The following is a 22,466-nucleotide window of genomic DNA, read 5'->3' on the forward strand; positions in this document are numbered from 1 at the left end:
TGTTTTCTGCAGTCATTTGTTAGCCATGGCTTAGTGGGTAGCACTGTTGCCTCTGAGTCATAAGGCTGTTGGTTCACGTCCCGCGCTGGAGGCCTAAGCATCACAATTTAACTGACACATTAGTGCAGTGCTACCTCAGCCACAGACATCAAACTGAGACCCTGGTTGCTCTCTATGGTGGACGCAAAAGATTCTGTGGCATGATTTTAGAGAAGGCCGAGGGCAGTTAGAACCGTGTTTTGGCCAATACTTTTTGTTGTGTTATGCTGCTTCAGATAACACGAGCTGTTTCCTTGTTGTAGTCTCTACGAAAAGATGCTCCAGACTATGAAATGAGTTCAAACTGTTTATTGAACTATTAACACAGTTCTTAAATGAGTTTGACATTCTGCTAACCTACCTCTCTAGTGACTCAGTCTAACTGTGCCAGCTTGCTCTAAGCCATGTGCTGGGGTGTGATGCTGCTGGTCAACCCTGTCTAACTCTCGATGTCTGTCTGTGGAAGGAGGCAGAGCCTGTGTGCCCTGTCCTTTTATATGGGTTGTGTAGTGCCCCCTTGTGGTACTGACACCCCTGGGTGTCCTGATTACCCATTAGATGTGTCCTGTTCTAATGATCCATTGTTGTATGTCTGCATGTCATGACATCTCTGGTGTTCCCTCTAGTGGTTACTTAGTTGTAGTGTATTTACATTAACCCCTTGTGTATGTACAGTGATGCATATCACTATACTTTTCTCCCAGCTGTGCGCAAACTGGTTGCTGCATTACCTACATTACAACAGTGCCTGCAATTCAGAAGTATGTCGGTTGGGAAGAACCTTGGGGTGCCCTGAGGCCAGAATCCAGCACTGTATCAATATTGAATTGGTGAATGTGTGAACGTGCATATGTTTGTGTGTGCATGCCTTTGCTTATATTTAACACAACCGAAATTTCAACAACACAGTGCATTAGTTAACACATGCTAAAACTGCTGCCATTTGATTCTTCACACCATTGCACTAATAACCATTAGTTTGTGTTTCCTTTCAGATACTTTGTTTAAAATACTCAATTGTGATGTTGATTGAGCTATTAAAGTGAGATTACGGTAACTCTGCAGTAATATGGGTGGTAGTTCAATTGGTACAACAGGACTGCTTTTATTTGTTTATATTTATATGTAACTATAGTGACTGTATGTATCATTAATCTCCCTCTCTCACTGAAATGTCATTTGAATTTCAATCTTTACATTTACCTTCCCCCTGGGAAATGTAAATTGGAGAGGCTCTTTTTGTCCTTAAGTGGGTAGAAACAATTCATTACGGCCTTTAAGTGCCTTGGAGCATGTTTGAGGATATGCTAATTTTATATATTTTATATCTGACACCTCCTCTCTGCAAATCTTATCCAAAGGCAGTTAGAAATTTGTACTGTAAAAAATTCATACTTCTTCCGGAAAGGCATTTTATTGTTGGATCAGCACAAATAAAGAATTACATTAAAGTTGAGTGGTAGTTTCAAAAGCAGGGAGCCATTTAAAAAAAAAAGAATGAACTCCTTGTTCGTGAATTTGAAAGGATGTGGGGCAAATGAGTTTTATTTCCTTTAGCATCCTAATGTGAAATGAAAGACAATTTGAATGAACTGCTTCAGAGTTGGGGCTAGTTCTGCTGATCTTTACAGTTCAACTGATTGAGCACCACAAGGAGAAAAATACAAGATCAACATTTTACCTTTTCTTTAGACTGTTTTGATAACAGAGACGTAATTGACTTTTTTTTGTGCTTCTGTTTCTATTTAGCGCTGCTTTTAAACAATAGTCTTACTGAAGCACTTAACTTGGAAAAAGGTTGGACAAGCAGACTCGCACTATACCAAACTGAGGAATATAGAACATAGAACTGTACAGCACAGTACAGGCCCTTCGGCCCACCATGTTGTGCCGAACTAGTCTGAAACTAAGATCAAATCAACTTACTCCTAATCATTCTAGTGCACTCCATAAGCCTATCCAATAACCACTTGAAAGTTCCGAAAGTGTTCCACGCCCCAACCAATCTCTGAGTAAACAACCTACCTCTGACATCCCTCCTATATCTTCCTCCATGAACCTCATAGTTATGCCCCCTTGTAACAGCTACATCCACCCGAGGAAAAAGTCGCTGAACGTCCACTCTATCTATCCCTCTCATCATCTTATACACCTCAATTAAGTCACCACTCATCCTCCTTCGCTCCAATGAGAAAGCCCTAGCTCCCCCTCAACCTTTCCTCATAAGACCTACCCCCCAATCCAGGCAGCATCCTGGTAAATCTCCTTTGCCCCCTTTCCAATGCTTCCACATCCTTCCTATAATGAGGTGACCAGAACTGCACACAATACTTCAAATGTAGTCTAACCAAGGTCTTGTACAGTTTCAGCATAACCTCATGGCTCTTAAACTCAATCCCCTGTTAATAAATGCTAACACACTATAGGCTTTCTTCACGGCTCTATCCACTTGGGTGGCAACTTTCAGAGATCTATGGACATGAACACAGAGATCTCTCTGCTCCTCCACATTCTTCAGAACCCTACTGTTAACCCTGTTAGCCTCATTCAAATGTGTCCTACCAAAATGAATCACCTCACACTTATCAGGATTAAATGCCATCTGCTACTTTTCAGCCCAGCTCTGCATCCTATCAATGTCTCTTTGCAGCCTACATCAGCCCTCCACATTATCCACTACTCCACCAATCTTGGTGTCATCAGCAAATTTACTAACCCAACCTTCAACTCCATCATCCAAGTCATTGATAAAAATCACAAATAGCAGAGGACCCAGCACTGATCTTTGTGGTACACCGCTGGTGACTGGGCTCCAGGATGAAAATTTACCATCTACCACCACCCTCTGTCTTCTATGTGATAGCCAGTTACTGATCCAATGGGTTAATTATGCCTTGCCTCCTTACTTTCTGCATGAACCAACCATGGGGCACCTTATCAAATGCCTTACTAAAATCCATGTATACGACATCGACTGCTCTACCTTCATCTATGTACTTAGTTACCTCCTCAAAGAATACAATCAAACTTGTGAGGCAAGACTTACCCCTCACAAATCTGTGCTGACTATCCTGGATTAAGCTGTATCTTTCCAAATGATCATAAATTCTATCCCTCAGGACCCTTTCCAATAATTTACCTATGACTGAAGTGAGACTAACTGGCCTATAATTCCCAGGGTTATACCTATTCCCTTTCTTGAACAAGGGGACAACATTCGCCTCTCTCCAGTCTTATGGCACTATTCCTGTAGACAGTGAGGATATAAAGATCAAAGCCAAAGGCTCTGCAATTTCATTCCTCGCCTCCCAAAGAATCCTATGATATATCCCATCAGGCCCAGGGGACTTATCTATCCTCAGGCTTCTCAAAGTTTCGAGCACATCTTCCTTCCGAATATCTACCATCTCCAGCCGACCAGCCTGTATCGCACTATCCTCCTCAACAACACGGCCCCTCTCCTTTGTGAACACTGAAGAAAAGTGTTCACTTAGGGCCTCTCTTATATCTTCAGACTCCATGCACACGTTCCCACTACTGTCCTTGACAGGCCCTAACTTCACCTTGGTCAATCTTCTATTCCTCACATAAGTGTAAAAAGCCTTGGGGTTTTCCTTGATCCTACCCGCCAAGGACTTCTCATGCCCCCTCTTAGCTTTCCTAAGCCTTTTCTTGAGCTCCTTCCTAGCTATCTCGTATCCATCAAGTGCCCTAACTGAACCTTGTTTTCTCATCCTTACATAAGCCCCCTGCTTCCTCTTGACAAGACATTCAACCTCTTTTGTAAACCATGGTTCCCTCACTCGACCATTTCCTCCCTGCCTGACAGGGACATACATATCAAGGACGCGCAGTATTTTCTCCTTGAACAAACTCCACATCTCAATTGTGCCTATCCCTGACAGTTCCTGTTTCCATCTTATGCTCCCCAATTCTTGCTTAATCACATCGTAATTACCCTTTCCCCAGTTATAAACCTTGCCCTGCCTTCATTGGTAAGCAAATGTATTCTCTATTCTGTTGCAAAGGTGAAGAATGAGAAAATAATTCCAGGAAAAAAGGCGTCATATTTTCTCTGAAACAATAAAATAAAGTTTCCCTGTTCAATCAATGGCAGAATATTTCTGGGAGAAAAGCCAGTGAGAGATAGCACATCTGCTCTTTCCACTGATAGCTTGCGAATTGTTTGGTTTAAAATACGTTTGAAGCTGATAATTGAGAATGTGTGAATTCCTTTGAGATGGGGATTCTCCACCGGGGTGATTCTCCGTGTTGCCGGCGCCCGGGGGTTTCCCGATGGTGTGGGGCTGCCCCACAATGGGAAATCTCATTGACTGGTCGGCGTAACGGAGAATCCCGCCGCGCTGGATGGTGTTTCATGTTCAGCACATGGGCCGGCTCCTGATTTCCACACTTTATTCTCCAGTAAAGCCTGCTTGACTTGGACGTCCTAGTTTTCAAACCTTTACTTGTTTCCCTTTCTGTATGATCCACGTGTTGTGGGGTGCCAAGTTTAAAAGTACCTAACACAATGTGAAGCTTTCCGATTGATTTATAAATCCAATTACGTGATACTTGTGTTAGCAAACCCGTTCGCATTTGCCACCGCCCATTTTAAAATCTGAAGTTGTTCAAAACCTTGGGTTCAAATTTGTTAAACCAACACTGCGCAATCCAGAATTCTCAGATCCCCTCATCTATTTTTTTGAAAAATATTTTTATTCTCCTCCGTTTTCACAATTCTCCCAAATTTACACCCAACAATAAACAATAATCAGTAACAAATGTAATGTCATTCCCCATATCAATAACAACGATCTCATCCTCCCACCAAACCCCAAACATTAGCCTGCATGTTAACATAAACAAATGACAAAAAGGGATTAGGAATCACCCATAGTCACCATTAACACATACAGTCCCTCTCCCCCCAACCCTCTCAGCACCCCCCCTAATGTTTGATGTAATCCAGTTCTCAAAAGTGCATCATGAATAATGCCCATGAATTGTAGAACCCCTCCATCCTTCCCCTCAGTTCAAATTTGACCTTTTCAAGCGTCAAGAATTCCAGCAGGTCCCCCCCCCGCCACTCCAGGGCTCAGGATGGAGAGGTTGATCGCCATTCTAACAGGATCTGCCTTCTGGTGATCAACGAGGCGAAGGCTACAACATCTGCCTCCGTGGCCGTTACCAACCCCGACTGGTCCGTCACCCCGAATATGGCCTCCTGAGGGCCCGGGTCCAGTTTCGCGTGCACCATTTAAAAAACATCCTTCCAGTAATCCTCCAGCTTTGGACAGGACCAAAACATACGACTGTGGTTTGCGGGGCCCCATCCGCAACGTTCACACAACATTCGCACACAGATCCCCTCATCTATGTCTTTGTCTTTAAAACGGTACGCCATTCTTTCCTAATTATTAAAGTATAATTTATTAAAGACAATTATGAACACCGAGGAGATTAAGTCTTCACTTTAAATCTTTTGGATAAGTAAAGCCTCATTAAATTAGTAAATCCTGAGACTGAGGTTTTTTCAAAACCTTACACTTAGATTTAATAAATCACGTTTAGTAAATTGCTATTAACACTAAATTTAAATATTTAGATTAACCAAATCCGAACTTTCACGGTCACATTTTTAAAGTAGGGCTTGAACAATTCTGGAACTTATAAATAATGTAAAAAAATGGAAATGTGTACCACGAAAGCTTGGTACCTGGTCTCAAGCTGCTTGAATCTTTTCATGTGTAATTGCCTCAGAATCGTATGCTTGTCGACGTGGCTAAGATTTAATTTGAAACAACTTAAAACTTCATAAAGTTCGAACATCTCTTAAGACGAGAACTATTTCAGTTATTTTCTCAGCTAAATCTGCACCTTCTATGTTATAATGCACTTTTTCAACCGGTGGCTAACTACATCTCACATAGATGGATATAAATGGCAGTACCTGGGATAAAATGCTCACAAAAAATGCATCAATATAGTGCTCCAGTTATTGTAAGTGCACAAGTTATTTTATTACATTACAATCTTACAGCTCCTGGCAAAGCTAATTAAATGAAAAATATAATACTTAATAAAAACAAAATCAATTTAGGTTTTGGGAATGAAGATTGACAAAGTTGCTCAATAAGCAGAGTTCGCCCTTATTGTTTTAATCGATATGTGAAAGATCCAGACCTTGCAGTTCCAATACTTAGGCAGTATTTGAAAAGCGAAGCTACTTTAAAGGTAAGAAAAAAAAAAAGAACAATCATTTTCAGCTTTTATTCTGATGAATTGGCCAGCCCGAGACACCAGCCAATTATGCTATTTGATTCCAATGAAGTCATTAAAGTGAGCAGTTGATTAAAATTTAGCATGACAAAATGAAACTATTCAGCAGGACCAGGAACGGACCTCTCCGTCAGTGCCAAGTTTCCCATTTACTAAACTAGAATATATCACTCGGGGACAAAAGAAGGATCTGAGCTCATTCAGTGGCATAAAATATTCAGCGTTCCGGCACGCTCAGAATTACAACCATTTGTTCTCTTCATACTGCTGCCCTTTTTTTTTAAAACAGGAATACACAAGAAAAGCTTTTTTTTTCAAAGGGGTTTATAAAGCAAGAAGCAATTTTTTAATTGCAAGCCAATCGGGTTGCTTATTCTACTGAAATTGTGTAAGATTTGCATAAATTGGGCTGGATTTTCTCATTGAATTTGGGACCCAGATGTTGATAACAAACGGGGGGGGGGGGGGGGGGGGGGGTCTTGAACCCGCACTTACAACCAGTGCGCCTTGCGGCGAAGTCTACCCAGAGGTTGCCTTCTAATTGACCACCTACGCGCTTAACATCCTGTTAAGAGCGCCTTAAGTTCTGGATCTTCGGCGTTCCCACTGGGAGAGGTGGACAATGCTGTGTTAGGTCGGAGTACTGCGAGGATGCCTCAACATGGAGTCATCCTTGAAAATGTGCATTTTATTTACAAATTTTGAGGGGTGACGCCATTGTGCCCCTTTGGGTGGAGGGAAAACCTCTCCGGGTGGGGGAATTGTTTGGGTTGCAGGTGCGGCCTTTCCTGGCTGTGGTGTCATCTTTGTGGAATAGATCCCCCCCCGGGCTGGAGGATGCTGCCTCCGCTGGCGCACGTTGCGGGATTCTGCTCCGCCAGTAGAAATATCTGGCAAAGCTGTGAAATTGGGTCAGTTGGCTGCCCGCCGACATGGTGTGGGTAGCCGATCTGGCTCCCCACCCATGAGGGGAAACTGCCAATGATGGAAATGCATCACGGCGCAACCTCAACATGGCTCTTCTCTTTACTTCTCCTCCCATCCTGTCACCACCGGCGCACGCGCGCTGGGGGATTCTCTTCCGCCTCCGCCATTGTGGAGGCCGTGGCGGCGGCGGAAGAAAAAGAATGCCCCCACAGCACTGGCCCGCCCGCCAATTGGTGGGCCCCGATCGCGGGCCTGGCCACCGTGGGGGCACCCCCCAGGGTCTGATCGCCCCGTGCCCCCCCAAGACCCTGGGGGCCTGCTCACGCCGCCGATCCTGCCGCCACCAGAGGTGGTTCAAACCACGGTGGGGGAGAGGCCTCCCAGCGGCGGGACTTCGGCCCATCGTGGGCCGGAGAATCGCCGTAGGGGGCTCGACGATCGGCGGGTGGTGTTTCCCGCCCCCGCCAATTCCCGGGTGGCGGAGACTTTCTGCCATGGCGGGGGCGGGATTTTCGGCGGCCCCGGGCGATTCTCCGACCCTGCGGGAGGTCGGAGAATTTCGCCCCCGCTAACTGATTACTGGGCAGCCAAGGGCCAAAGATTTTGGGTATCTTTATAATAATTATTGGTCAATTCACTTGTGCTGTGACTCTGGGGCACGTAGGGCTGGAATTGACCGTGCACTAGCCTAGTGTGTCGTAACAGCAATAGGAACTCCATCCAAAAGGTTCTGCCAATTGTCTCACTTTATTGACTGATCAACATGCATTACTCATGCAATATTAAAACACAGCTTTTGCCTCTTCTGTACATCTCGGGTGGGATTCTATGACCCTGAGGTAAGTGTTGACGCCGTCGTCAACGCCGTTGCTTTTCTCGATGGCGTCAACATGGCCTCAAGGAGCAGCGATTCTGACCACTACAGGGGGCCAGCATGGCACTGGAGTGACCCACGCTGTTCCAGCTACCAATCCCCAGCGTCAGATGGGCACCGCAAATCTGCACATGCGCAGTGCGACCAGCGCCAACACGCACATGCACAGTGGGACCTGCACGATTGCTGCGCATGCGCAGTGGCTTCCTTCATCTGTGCCGGCCCCGACGCAACATGGCGTAGGGCTACAGGGACCAGCGTGGAACAAAGGAGGCCCCCAGCCCGAGGGGCCGGCCCACCAATCGGTAGGCCCCGATCGCGGGCCAGGCCACAGCGGAGGCCCCCACTGGGATCGGACCCCCCCTCCCCCACCAGTCGCCCCTGGATACATCTATGCCGAGGTCCCGCCGGGTAAGAGCAGGTGTGGACGGCGCTGACGGGAATCGGCTTTTTTTGCATGGCCACTCGGCCCATTCCAGGTGGAGAATCGCCAGGGGGCCCCGTAGAACGGTCCCCGACAGGTGCTGCGCCTCCGGTGCCAATGGCGGTGATTCTCCGCTCTCCGGCCCGGCGTGATTTGCGCCCGTTCCGGCGATTCTCCGGCCTGGCCCCGGGGTGAGAGAATCCTGCTCCTAGTTCCCAAACCCTTGAATTCTCCACCTTAATTCCTTTGCTTTGCTACTTCCCATTCTTTTAAGATGCTCCTTTAAACCCACCTCGTTGGCCCAGGACCAGGCAGATAAATCATGGTGTTTATCCTGTTTTTTGCCCCCTCCCCCTATTTTAATCCTCCCCTTCCTCTCAATCATGCCTATTTTTTTTTTCCCCTTTCAAGATTCACCAGTCATTGAAAGGCCTTAGCAAAATGATAACGCCCATTATTGGCACCAGGTTACAAGTATCCTCTGATGTATGTGCAGCATGGGTTATTGCTATTCAGAGCAGTAATGATACAATGCTGTGGTAGTTTATGTGCACCATATAAGGGATCCCACCATGACTATTATCATTTGTGTTCTCTGGTTTGTTTATTTTAATAGCATTGCGCTATATTGTTAATTTGCCAGGAATATATCCTATTATTATTTATAATGCTGTGCAAATGATAACACTGATATCAGTGACTGCCTCAGGCCTCATTAACATGTTCTGCACATTGTGCCATATGGACATAGCGACAGTAAATTCATATTTGGTTTGAGGGGATGATTTGATACTTGCAACCCAAGTTCCAAGAAAACCTACCTCTTCTTGTATAGACAAGAACGACCACCTTCATGTTAGAGTTCACATTATTTAATTGTTGGAGACTTGTAGAAAGAAAAGAGGGAAGGAGGGGTGTCCCATTTACTTGCTGCAACCTAAGATCTCTCCTTCCTCCCCAGACACACTGACGCCCCTCTCTTAAGATGACTCTATCATAGAAGCAAAGCACCAGTTCCGTGGGAGTGTTGCAAATGCAGAAGACAGCAGACCCGGCATCGCATCAGACAACTGCCTTGGGCCTACTCTGGGCCTCGTTGTTGATGTTCTTTTATTTTCTGTTTCTTCTCCTTGGCTTGCTTGGTGGCCAATGGAACAGACAGAATAACTGTCCCAGCTCCTCCAATCACAGGTTCCCTCACTCAAGCCCTTCCTGCTCCTCCAATCAAAGTCTCTGGAGGAATGGCAAGAGCAGGGAGGAGGGAGTCCAGAATTGGAGGAGGTGGAGCAATGACTAACTTGCGAACTGAATGCACACTTTGCCTTATCTCATTAGTTTCCCCAACAGATTGCTTTCAACAGGTTTAGCAACTGTAAAAGTTACAGATAACCTTTTTGGGTGGGTGGGGGTGGGGTGGTGGGGGTGGGGGTGGGGTGGTGGGGGGGGGGGGCAGCATCGTAGCATAGTGATTAGCACAGTTGCTTCACAGCTCCAGGATCCAAGGTTCAATTCCCGGCTTGGGTCACAGTCTGTGTGGCGTCTGCACGTTCTCCCCGTGTCTGCATGGGTTTTCTCCAGGTGCTCCGGTTTCCTCCCACAGTTCAAAGATGCGCAGGTTAGGTGGATTGGCCATTCTAAATTGCCATTTGTGTCCAAAAAGGTTAAGTGGGGTTACTGGGTTATGGGGATAAAGGGGATAGGGTGGCGGCGTGGGTCTTAAGTAGGGTGCTCTTTGCAAGGGCCGGTGCAGACTCAATGGGCTGAATGGCCTCCTTCTGCACTGTAAATTCTCTGAAATTACCTAACAATCAGCATGAGGGAGAAAGGCAGACATTAGTATACAGAGTCGGGAAACAGCCTGGCATCCAATGTGGAAGGGACAAAACTTGTGATTGGTGAATCAGCTCTGTCTTTCGCATACTTGCTGCTCTTCCAATCATTGCCCTGCTGTCAATTCCTGCTCTCAGCAACTGACAGCCATTAAAATTGTTGAGAGTGGAAAATACCTTTGGGCAGCTTTGTGATTGACCAGTTTAAAATAAATCGAACTGTCAGTTTCACTGCAACAACTCCACTTCAATAGTAGCTCATTGACTGCAAAGTGTTTGGGATAGCCTATGACTACTTGAACTCAACAGGATCTTTTCCATTATGTTGAAAAAAGTGACAACTTTTCTCTGCCTGAGTGCTCCAGCCTGAGTGTGTTATGTTATTTAACATAATCATTTCATACAAGGGTTGTAATTGGATTCTATTCTATCAGTAATCTCAAATGGTAGAAAGATAATCCCACTCCTGAAGAACAAGATGGAGTGATTGAAAAACAAATGCCGTTACTGTCAGTGAGAAGCGTTGGAGCCCTCAGGCATCTTTGTGTAATTCAATATTTAAGAGACCAGAGGCAAAATTGTGTTTCCTTGATCAGCAAGTCTGCTGATTTGGCATCACACTACAGTATTGTTTCAATATCTACTGTGCAACACAACTTTCTTAAAACATTCAAAAAACTCCTAAAAATACAATGATTGAATGGGATAATCGCTAAGTAGACAAATAGGACAAGCTTGAAGTCAGTGAAAATAACTCTTATTTCCCCTTTATTTTTTCCATTATCATTTTTGACCCATGGACACTTAATGGACATGCATCTTTAAGTCAAGCACAGCGAGAATGAGGAGTTCAAGAAGTTGCAACATAGTATATGGTGCTGCTAGCTTTAGACAACAGAACCCAGACTTCTTGACACCTGAAAGATGGGGCATATTTTACCCAGTAACGGGTGGTGATTGAATCCTGCCTGAGTGGGATGATTTTCAGGGACCCAAGGAGATCAGTTTGAATCTTGGACACTCGGGGAAAGATCTCTCTCTCTCTCTCTCTCTGAGCTCTGCTCAGTGTGGATGATGAAAGCTCCATTTACAATACTGGGTCCAGGCCTCCTCTAGCCCTGGGCTCCAATATGTTGCACCAGTCGTGCACCCAATCTCTCCCATGGGCCCGGCTTTGAGCAAGCTTTCAATTCATTGTCCAAATCTCTCCTTTGGTTCTGCATCACAATTGGTCCGATTCTGCTTCTCTGAGGTACCTTGGTATGATCTTCTACAGGAAGAAAGACTTGTATTTATATCACACTTTGCACTGCCACCAGATGTCTCAAAGCACTGGACAGCCAATGAAGTACTTTAGAATTGAATTCACTGTTGTGATGTCGGAAACACAGCAGCCAGTATGCGCACAGCAAGATCCCACCAACATCAATGTAGTAATGAACAGATAATCTGGGTTTTGTGATATCAATTGAGAGATTGGCAGCACGGTAGCATGGTGGTTAGCATCAATGCTTCACAGCTCCAGGGTCCCAGGTTCGATTCCCGGCTGGGTCACTGCCTGTGCGGTGTCTGCATGTCCTCCCCGTGTGTGCGTGGGTTTCCTCCGGGTGCTCCGGTTTCCTCCCACAGTCCAAAGATGTGCAGGTTAGGTGGATTGGCCAGGCTAAATTGCCCTTAGTGTCCTAAAAAAAAATAAGGTTAATGGGGGTTGTTGGGTTACTGGTATAGGGTGGATACGTGGGCTTGAGTAGGGTGATCATTGCTCGGCACAACATCGAGGGCCGAAGGGCCTGTTCTGTGCTGTACTGTTCTAATTCTAATCTGAAACAAAGACAGAAAAATGCTAAAGGAAGAGTAAAATTGGCCAGGACACTGGGATAACATCCACTGCTCCCCTTCGAAATAGTGTCGTGGGAAAAGACGCTACAGAAATGTAACTCATGACCAAGATCACAAAGAATTTCAAATCCTCTGATTCTCTCCCAAAATCTCTCTGCACATCCACCTCTCAATTGCTTTAAGATGTTCTTTAAAAGCTTTTTGTCGGCTCTTCTGAAGTTTGTCGAAATTTGTCTGGTAACATCCTCTGTAGTGCCTTGAGACATTCCACTATGTTAAAGGTGCTAGATAAATGCAGGTTGTTTTTGTGAGGCCTCTGCACTGTTGGAGTTTTTAGACTGGGTGCCGAATTCCTTCTGGAACTCTTTTTTAGCTCTGGATGGCTAATCTGAAGCCTGTTTAATTCTTAAATTTTGAATGCCAAAGAAATAAAATGTTTTGATGCAGTTTGCTTATGTGGAGGAATAAAGTACAGAAGGCAAGATTATACAGAGATGTGAAGCGTGCATCATGTGTGTTTTCAATGGACAGACGATTCGGCCGATTCAGGCCCTGTTTTTGAAAATTTTCAAAATGACAAAATGTTAATAAGAATACCCAGCAAGGCCAATGATTAAGAAATGAATACATATTAATTATCTATCTGTTCTGCAGGCAAAGGGTAATTATCACATTTTACTCGACGCTGAGTAATTCAATCAGTATTCAAAAGAACATCCAACTGTTAAGCAACAGCATATGTCTCCTTCACAAATGTGTATGCTCAAAATATTGTTACCTATGACTAATCACCTTGTGGAGGAATATAAATCAATTAATTAGTGTAAGCGGTTGTAAATTGAGTAGGAATATTTTCCACTTCCCACAGAGAAACCATTTTCATCTTGGTTCTGACTCAGCATGTTTTAGATACTTAAACAGGAACAGCTGACCAGTAAGTCTTAACAGCAACATTAGGACACACTGATATTTTGTATTACATCCCGCTTTTTCAGGCAAAATTTGGGATACACTGGAAATTTCATAGAAAGGAGAAACATCTGACGGATTTCTGAACATGGATTCATCTTTTTATCGACTTGCCTACTTTACGTCACTTTCGGTGAGTAGCCCTTATGGTAAATTTAAAATGAGCTTATTACAGATTAATGCTGCTCAACAATTCCGATATCGTGGGGAGCGATTTATTGGGACAGAAACAGAGTCCCCTTTGGGCGCACTTACCAGGGTGTTCCTCGAAGCCTGCAGCGCCAAGAACGACACCGCTATTTAACACCGCTTTGAAATATTTCTTTAGCCCCCGGTGGTGAACTTTCTGTCAAGGCTGCACTTTAGTCAACTCGCTAGTGCAGGAAGAGTATTTACGGATCGGGGTGCCATTTTTAAATGCTGCCCCAATGCTTTCGCCCCTCACACCAACCCAACCATGGCCTCTGGACCCCCCCCCCCCCCCCCCCCCCCCCCCAATGCAACCAACATGCAATCAACGTGCCCTCTTATGGGGTCCTTGAGTCCCCCTCACCGTGGAGGGGGGGGGAGGAAACACGTTGGGGGCAGAGCTGGCAGTGCCAACCGGGGCCACCATGTAGCCTATTGGACCTGGTTGGGCACGGTGGGTATACACCATGGTAACCTGTTGGCCTTTCACCCCCTCAGACAATGGATATTGGAATTCAACCACCAATGGTGGCCTTCCTCAGAGTCGCTGCTGCCCTGGGGGATGCCTTGGGGCTGTATGAGCTGGAGCTGCTCGAGGAGGAGGAAGCTGCAGCAGTGGAGGGTGCAGCACTGCAGCGTGCCACAGAGGAACAGGTGGTGGCCATCCAGGATAGAGAACGAGCCGCCCAAGAGGCCGAGGAGGGGGAGGTGCCAAGGAGGCACCGCATGAAGCCTCGTGTGTACCAGTACCACCTGTCATTCAGCTGAGCAGAGAGACAGTGTGACATATTGGCCAGATGTTGGCACACCAGGCACCGTGGGGTTATGGGGATGGACACCTGCTCCCGGTGGCTTTCAAGTTGACGGTTGCCCTGAACCCTTATGCCACGGGCCCTTCCAGTGGGGAGTTGTCCGGTATCTCACAGACATCAATGCACAGGTGCATCCGCATCGACATGGTGGCCCTATGCGCCCAGACGGCTCAATACATCCACTTCAATGTGGACTGAGCCCACCAGGCTGCCCGGGTAGCGGGGTTCACCGCCATCGCCGTGATGCCCCGGATCCAGGGTGTAATATTCTTGTCGGAGGACCTGATTTATATTACAAGAACACTTGTAGCTAAAGCTATAAACAATTTATTAACATTAACTGTGGGTCAACTATATACAAAACAACAGATGAATAACAGTATGACCAAGCACAAGCAACCTCTCTCTTCCAGCACTCCAGTCAGTCTGAGGTCACCTGATTCTAACATTCACTCATATACTAATGAGACTCCTAGTGTGAGCCGGTGAATTACAACACAACCATGGTATCATCACATCCCCTTCCCTTTGAAGGAATAAATTAATGCATTATCATCAGTATATTTACAAGTGATAGAATTAGCCTGTGTCTCAGTATTAGTTTTTTCTTTGACATTTTAAAAAGTGGTTTAACAAATATTATATATATCCAAGAACAGCAAACATAGTATGCACAAATAGTCCAAACCTACAAATTGAGTCGATCAGGTTTTTCTCCTGACTCTGGTTGATCTTCTCAAATTTTGACCTTGCTGCTCAGAACTTGTAGATTCAATGTTCTCCATGACATTCTCATGCTCAGGAACTGCTGAACTATCTGGCACTGCAGCTGACGTTGATTCTGATGTAGATTTGTCATCCACCACGTTGTTGTGAAAGTTTTCTCTGGCTTTCAAGAGCACTCATTGATTTCTTATTAAAACCAACCCTTCCTCTGTCTGTATATTGTAGGAGTGAGGTGCTACTTCTTCAAGTACAATGGCTTTTGTCGATCAATTGCCTGAATCTTCTACTCTCACAATATTATCACTTCTCAGAGGTGGTAAAGGTCTAGACAGTCTATCATAAAATTGCTTTTCTTATTCTTTAATGTTTTGCATTCCTGCAGCACCACTGCATTCGCCTCCATCTTTGCCAAGTATGGAAGTGTGGTATGCAACCTTCTATTCATGAGTAACTTTGCTGGCGATCTACCATGCGACAATGTGACGCTCTGTAACTCAATAGTGCAAGATATGGATCAGAGTGGCTGTCCATTGCCTTCTTCAACAATTGCTTGACAATATGTACACCTTTCTCGGCTTTGTCCTTGGCTTGTGGGTACAATGGACTTTTTTTTTTATAAATGTTTTTATTCAGTTTTCATATTTTATATTGAACAAATTACAAATTGTTAGGAGAAAGAAAAAAGAAAAAAAACAAACACGCAAAAATTAACATACATATTTACAGGTAAGCATCTTCGTAGTAGTAACTGCGCCCCCCCCCCCCCCCCCCCCTCAACATGTTTATTTAGTTTGGTTTTGGGCCTTAGCTAGCCATCGAACCCCCGTAACGAACCTGTAGCCCCCCCCCCTCCCGCTACCTTCCCCCGACTATTCTTCCTCTTGTACATTGGCCACAAATAGGTCCCGGAACAGTTGCATGAATGGCTCCCACGTTCTGTGGAAGCCGTCGTCCGACCCTCGGATGGCAAATTTGATTTTCTCCATTTGTAGAGATTCCGAGAGGTCGGACAGCCAGTCCGCAGCTCTGGGCGGTGCTGCTGACCGCCAGCCAAACAGGATTCTACGGCGGGCGATCAGGGAGGCAAAGGCAAGGGCGTCTGCCCTCCTCCCCAGGAATAGATCTGGCTGTTCTGAAACCCCGAAGACCGCCACTATCGGGCATGGCTCCACCCTCACTCCCACCACTTTGGACATAACCTCGAAGAAGGCTGTCCAGTACTCCACAAGTCTGGGGCAAGACCAGAACATGTGGGCGTGGTTGGCCGGGCCTCTTTGGCACCGTTCACATCTGTCTTCCACCTCCGGGAAGAACCTACTCATACGGGTTCTTGTTAAGTGGGCTCTATGTACCACTTTTAGTTGCGTCAGGCTGAGCCTTGCGCACGTGGAGGTGGAGTTGACCCTATGCAGTGCTTCGCTCCAGAGTCCCCACCCGATCTCCATCCCCAGGTCGTCCTCCCATTTCCTCCTTGTTGCGTCCAGTACGGTGTCGTCCCTATCTACCAGTCGGTCATACATGTCACTACAGTTCCCTTTCTCTAGGATACTTGCGTCCAGTAGGTCTTCCAGTAGTGTCTGTCGTGGCGGTTGTGGGTACGTCCTTGTCTCTTTTCGTAGGAAGTTTTTGAGCTGCAGGTACCGTAGCTCGTTCCCCCCAGCTAGCTGAAATTTCTCTGTCAGTTCGTCCAGTGTTGCGATCCTGTCGTCCGTGTATAGGTCCCTGACTGTCAGTGTCCCCCCGTCCTGCCTCCACCTTTTGAAGGTGGCGTCGGTCAGTGCTGGTTTGAACCTATGGTTGTTGCAGATGGGAGCCCTGTTCGACATTTTGGTCAGGCCAAATTGCTGCCGCAGTTGATTCCAGGATTGGAGGGTGGCTGTCACCACTGGGCTGCTGGAGTGTTTTTTGGGTGGGGATGGGAGTGCTGCCGTGGCGAGGGCCCGAAGGGAGGTTCCCATGCAGGAGGCCTCCTCCGCACGCACCCACTCAGCTTCTGGCTCCTGGATCCATCCCCTTACTCGCTCGGCTGTTGCTGCCCAGTGGTAGAATTGTAGATTCGGGAGGGCTAACCCTCCCCTGGTTTTTGTTTTTTGTAAGACCTTCTTTGGGATCCTAGCATTTTTACCCCCCCATACGAACGCCATGATGAGTTTGTCCAGCGCTTTGAAAAAGGCCTTGGGGATGTAGATCGGAATGGATCTAAACAGGAAGAGGAACCTGGGCAGTACGTTCATTTTGATCGTCTGAACTCTCCCCGCGAGGGAGAGCGGGAGTGTGTTCCATCTTTGCAGGTCCTTTTTAACTTCCTCCGTCAGGCTGGTGAGGTTCCATTTGTGGATCCCTTTCCAGTCATGGGCTATTTGGATCCCCAGGTAGCGGAATTTATGTCGGGCTTGTTTGAACGGCAGCCCCTTTAGTGCTGCCCCCCCCCCCCCCCCCCCCCTTGCGGGTGTACTGGGAAGATCTCACTTTTGCTCATGTTGAGTTTGTAGCCCGAGAAGGCTCCAAACTCTTTCAGGAGCGCGATGATTCCGTCCATGCTGCTTTGTGGGTCCGAGATATAGAGGAGCAGATCATCCGCATAGAGTGAGACTCTGTGCTCTCTACCTCCCCTTCGGATCCCCCTCCAATTTTTTGCTGCCCTGAGCGCGATTGCTAGTGGTTCAATTGCTAGTGCGAACAGCAGCGGGGACAGTGGGCATCCTTGTCTGGTGCCCCTGTGCAGCTGGAAGTATTGGGAGTTGGTATTGTTGGTCTGTACACTCGCCATGGGAGCGTTGTACAGGAGCTTTACCCAAGCGGTGAACCCTGTTCCAAGCCCGAACCGCTCCAGTACCTCTATGAGGTATTTCCACTCGACTCTGTCGAAGGCCTTTTCTGCGTCCAGGGAGACGATCACCTCTTGTGTTCTCTCCCCGGAGGGGGTCATTATCACGTTCAGCAGGCGCCTGATGTTCGCGGTCAGCTGTCTACCTTTGACAAAGCCCGTCTGGTCCTCTGTGACCACCTCAGGTACACAGTCTTCTAGCCTTTTGGCTAGGATTTTGGCCAGTATTTTGGCGTCTGCATTCAGCAGAGATATGGGTCTGTATGACCCACATTCCGTTGGGTCTTTGTCTTTCTTAGGTATCAGCGAGATTGAGGCCTGTGCTAACGTGGGTGGCAACGTGCCCCTAGCTAGCGAGTCTGTGAACATCTCCCGCAGGTGCGGGGCCAGCGCTGCCGCAAATTTTTTGTAGAAGTCCGCCGGGAATCCGTCCGGTCCCGGCGCCTTGGTACAATGGACTTGACACGACGTGATTGAAATCATACGTGACTGGAAAATGTTGCCACTCTTTACAGCTAAAACAAGGACCATTGTTACTCACGACAACTTGAGGGATCCGCGTCTGGCAAAAATTGACTTGGTATGCAGTAAGGCACGGCTTGCCATTCTGCTTGACAGTAGGGCTATCTCAGGATAGTTTGAAAAATAGTCTTTGATAATTAAATAATCTTTCCCTCGTAGGTGAAAGGGATCCATAGCTGTTTTCTGCCATGGTGGCATAGGTAAATCAGGTATTTGTATAGATTCTCTTGTTTGCTTGCAACAATGCGTCTGGCATGTGTAACAACAACTGACTGTCCTGTCAATATCCTGTCTTATACCTGGCCAGTTAATAGAGTCACGAGCTCTCTGTTTGCACTTCTCAATCCTTAGATATCCTTCATGTATCCTCTTAAGTACATCCTTGCGAAACGATTGAGGTGTAACTATAGTGTTCAAACAAAGCACCACTCCATTAATGATACTGAGTTCAGATCTTATATTGTAGAACTCCATACATTGACCTCTGGGCCAGTGCGAGTTGATGTTCCTCGTAACCTCTTGAAGAGTTTGATCTTTCCTGGTCTCTTCTTGGATCTCACGTAGCTTCGTATCTGACACTGGTAGTAGAGTGGAAATAAGATTGACATGCAGTTCTACATCTTCAGCAATTTCACTTCTAATATTTTGTAGCAGCGCTCTCAATAATGCATTTGCTAAGAACAAATATTTGCCTTGCGTGTAGATGAGATTGAAGTCAAAGCATTGTAACTTCATCACCAACCTCTGAATGCGCGGAGACAATTCGTTGAGATTCTTCCCGATGATGTTAACCAAAGGACGATGATCTGTCTCAACCGTGAAAGTTGGAAATCAATACACGCAGCCATGGAATTTCTCCAAGCCTACAACTAAACCTAGGCATTCTTTTTCGATTTGAGCATACCTCTGCTCATTGTTGTCATGGATCATGATGCATATGCGACTGGTTTTCAATCGTCGTGCTCGAGTTGCGGAAGAACTGCTCCTGGACTATCTTTTGATGCATCTGTTGATACTTTAATCTGCTTAAATGGATCAAAAAATGTGAGAACTGGCATGGTGGTCAGTGAAGTCTTGAGTTTCTTCCACTCTTGCTCATGTTGCTCAGTCTAAGTGAAATCCATTGTCTTGTGCAGGAGATCACGTAGATGTATTGTTTTTGCTGACAGGTTTGGAATGAACTTCCCGATAAAATTGATCATTTCCATCAATCTTAAAATGGCTTTCTTGTTGTGTGTTTTTGGCAGGTTGAGAATTGCTTGGATTTTGTCCTTGTCAGGTTCAATGTCATGCGATGAGAGCTTGCCATCGAGGAATGTGACCTCAGTTACTCCAAATTGGCACTTTTGCTCGTTGAACTTCAGCCCATTTCTCCTGATGCTTGTTAGAACTTTAAGCAACCTTGTATTGTCCTCTTCTATGGTTGAGCCCCAAACGATGATATCATCCACCTTTGATGCCTTGGATTTTGTGCTCCATGGCATGGTGAAAAGTTTCTGGTACCGAAATTATGCCAAACGGCATTCTCAGGAAGCAATGCCGTCCAAATGGTGGATTAAAAGTGCAGTACTTCATACTTTGTTCCTCTAACTTTAGCTGCCAGAAACCTTGAGATGCGTCAAGTTTTGTAAAGCATTGTGCACCAGCCATCTCAGATGTGATTTCCTCACGCTTCGGTATTTGGTAATGTTTTCTTTTTATATACTCGTTAAGATATTTGGAATCCATACATATGCGAATAGCACCATTCTTTTTCTTTACACGTGCCATCGAATTTACCCAATTGGTAGGTTCTTCTATCTTTCTGATTACTTCCAATTGTGTCATTCTGTCTAGCTCCTTTTTGAGATGACCCCGAAGAGGTGCAGATACTCTTCTTGGTGCTTGCATCGCAGGTTTTGCATCGTCTTTGAGTTATATCTTGTAGGTGAATGGTAGTGCACCAAAACCTGTGAACTCATCGCTGAATTTGCTGATAATGTTCTCAGAATCATTAGAGTGTTGATCCAATCCTTTGTGGATGCTAGAGACCAATTTTTTCTTTTGCATCTGGAATGAAACTTGCCAAATGCTGGACACTGTTTTAATTTGTGTCATTGGGGCAGCACGGTGGGGCTGCTGCCTCACAGCGCCGAGGTCCCAGGTTCGATCCCGGCTCTGGGTCACTGTCCGTGTGGAGTTTGCACATTCTCCCCGTGTTTGCGTGGGTTTCATCCCCACATCCCAAAGGTTAGATGAATTGGCCACGCAAAATTGCACCTCAATTGGAAAAAATTAATTGGGTATTCTGAATTTATAAAAAAAAGAAAACAAAAAAATAAATAAAAATAATTTGTGCCTTTGACCACACAGAAATACCTAAGTTCTGATCTTTAACCTGTTGGTGCGCGAGGAGCTGCAGGAACCTTCCCGCCTTTTTTCAGAATTTTCCCACCTTTTTGGAAAAAGGGCGGCAACCGGAATGCTTTCCTCCAAGAAGGCACCGTCATTATTGAGAAACATTTTAGAATGCTGTGCTGCTACCTCGGGAACCTGCCAAATGTGAACTGTTTGTTTCAAAGAGAGTTCCGATTACCTCAGCAGTCATTCCCTCAGCATATTTTCATTCAAACCAAATACAACCTGCTCCTGAATCATGGAAGGTTCCACTGCAGAAAAATTACAGGTTTTACCTTTTAGCTTTACATCAGTGATGAAATGATCTATGGACTCTTCTGTCTTCTGTAAACGTGATCTAAACACATTGCGTTATTAAATGTCATTCTCTCTAGGGGTACATTGTGCATCAAATCTTCAAGTTAATTCATTAAAATTTTTTTACTATCTTCATCGTTTGCAAACTTAAACGTATTGAACACAGCAATTGCTTCGGGCCCTGCCGCTGTCAGGTGCATCGCTACCTTAAGCAAATCTGATTGATCTCCCAACTTTACTGCAGTAAGAAACAGATTAAATTGCTGCTTAAACACACGGCAGAGGGCAGCACCGTGGCGCACTGTTTAGCACTGCTGCTTCACGCCGCCGAGGTCCCAGGTTCGATCCCAGCTCTGGGTCACTGTCCATGTGGAGTTTGCACATTCTCCCTGTGTTTGTGTGGGTTTCGCCCCCACAACCCAAATCCCAGGGAAGGTGGATTTGTCACTCTAAATTGCCCCTTAATTGTAAAAAATGAATTGGGTACTCTAAAATTTAAAAAAAAGAAATAAACACACGCCAGTTTCTGTCCACATGACCATGAAATCTAAAATCTCATTGGTGACTTCAATGACTCAATGTTGTTAATTCTTGCAGCCTGCAAAATTTTCAAATCTCTGTGGACCTCATGACAAGCTGATATTTTTTCTCAGTGTTTAATACCATCAAACCCTGGTACCATGTAATGTTCTTGTCGGATGGCCTGATTTATATTACAAGAAGACTTGTAGCTAAAGTTATAAATGAGTTATTAACATTAACTGTGGGTCAACCTTATACAAAACAACAGATGAATAACAGTACGTTCATGCAAAAGCAACTTCTCTCTTCCAGCTTCCTAGTCAGTCTTAGGTCACCTGACTCTAACATTCACTTCTTTACTAATGAGACTCCTAGTAGTCAGTCGGTGAATTACAACACAACCATAATATCACTGTACAGTGGGTGATCGACTGGCTGCATGATCCCTACGAGCACCTGCAGATGATAGGCTGCTCTAAACAAACTGTGAACGTGCAGCTAATCTGTGACCATCAGCTGTGCATCATTTACCTCTTAGGGAAGCATTGTAGCACAAGTGGATAGCACTGTGGTTTTACAGCGTCAGGGACCCAGGTTCGATTCCCTGCTGGGTCACTGTCTGTGTGGAGTCTGCGCGTTCTCCCCGTGTTTGCGTGGGTTTCCTCCGGGTGCTCCGGTTTTCTCCCACAGTCCAAAGACGTGCAGGTTAGGTGGAATGGCCATGATAAATTGCCCCTAGTGACCAAAAAGGTTAGGAGGGGTTATTGGGTTACGGGGATAGGTCAAAAGTGAGGCTTAAGTGCAGACTCGATGGGATGAATGGCCTCTTTCTGCATTATATGTTCTATGTTCTATGTTTTATGTTCTATGTTCTCTGTGTCTGATACCTGGGAAGTGTGCATAATTCTTTCATCCTGCCACACTCGATGGTTCCTGACATGTTTAGGGTGTGGCTCCTGGGCGATAGAGATTATCCATTACAGTCGTGGCT

The sequence above is a fragment of the Scyliorhinus canicula genome, chromosome 18 (genome assembly GCF_902713615.1).
Source record: "Scyliorhinus canicula chromosome 18, sScyCan1.1, whole genome shotgun sequence".
Lineage (NCBI taxonomy): Eukaryota > Metazoa > Chordata > Chondrichthyes > Carcharhiniformes > Scyliorhinidae > Scyliorhinus > Scyliorhinus canicula.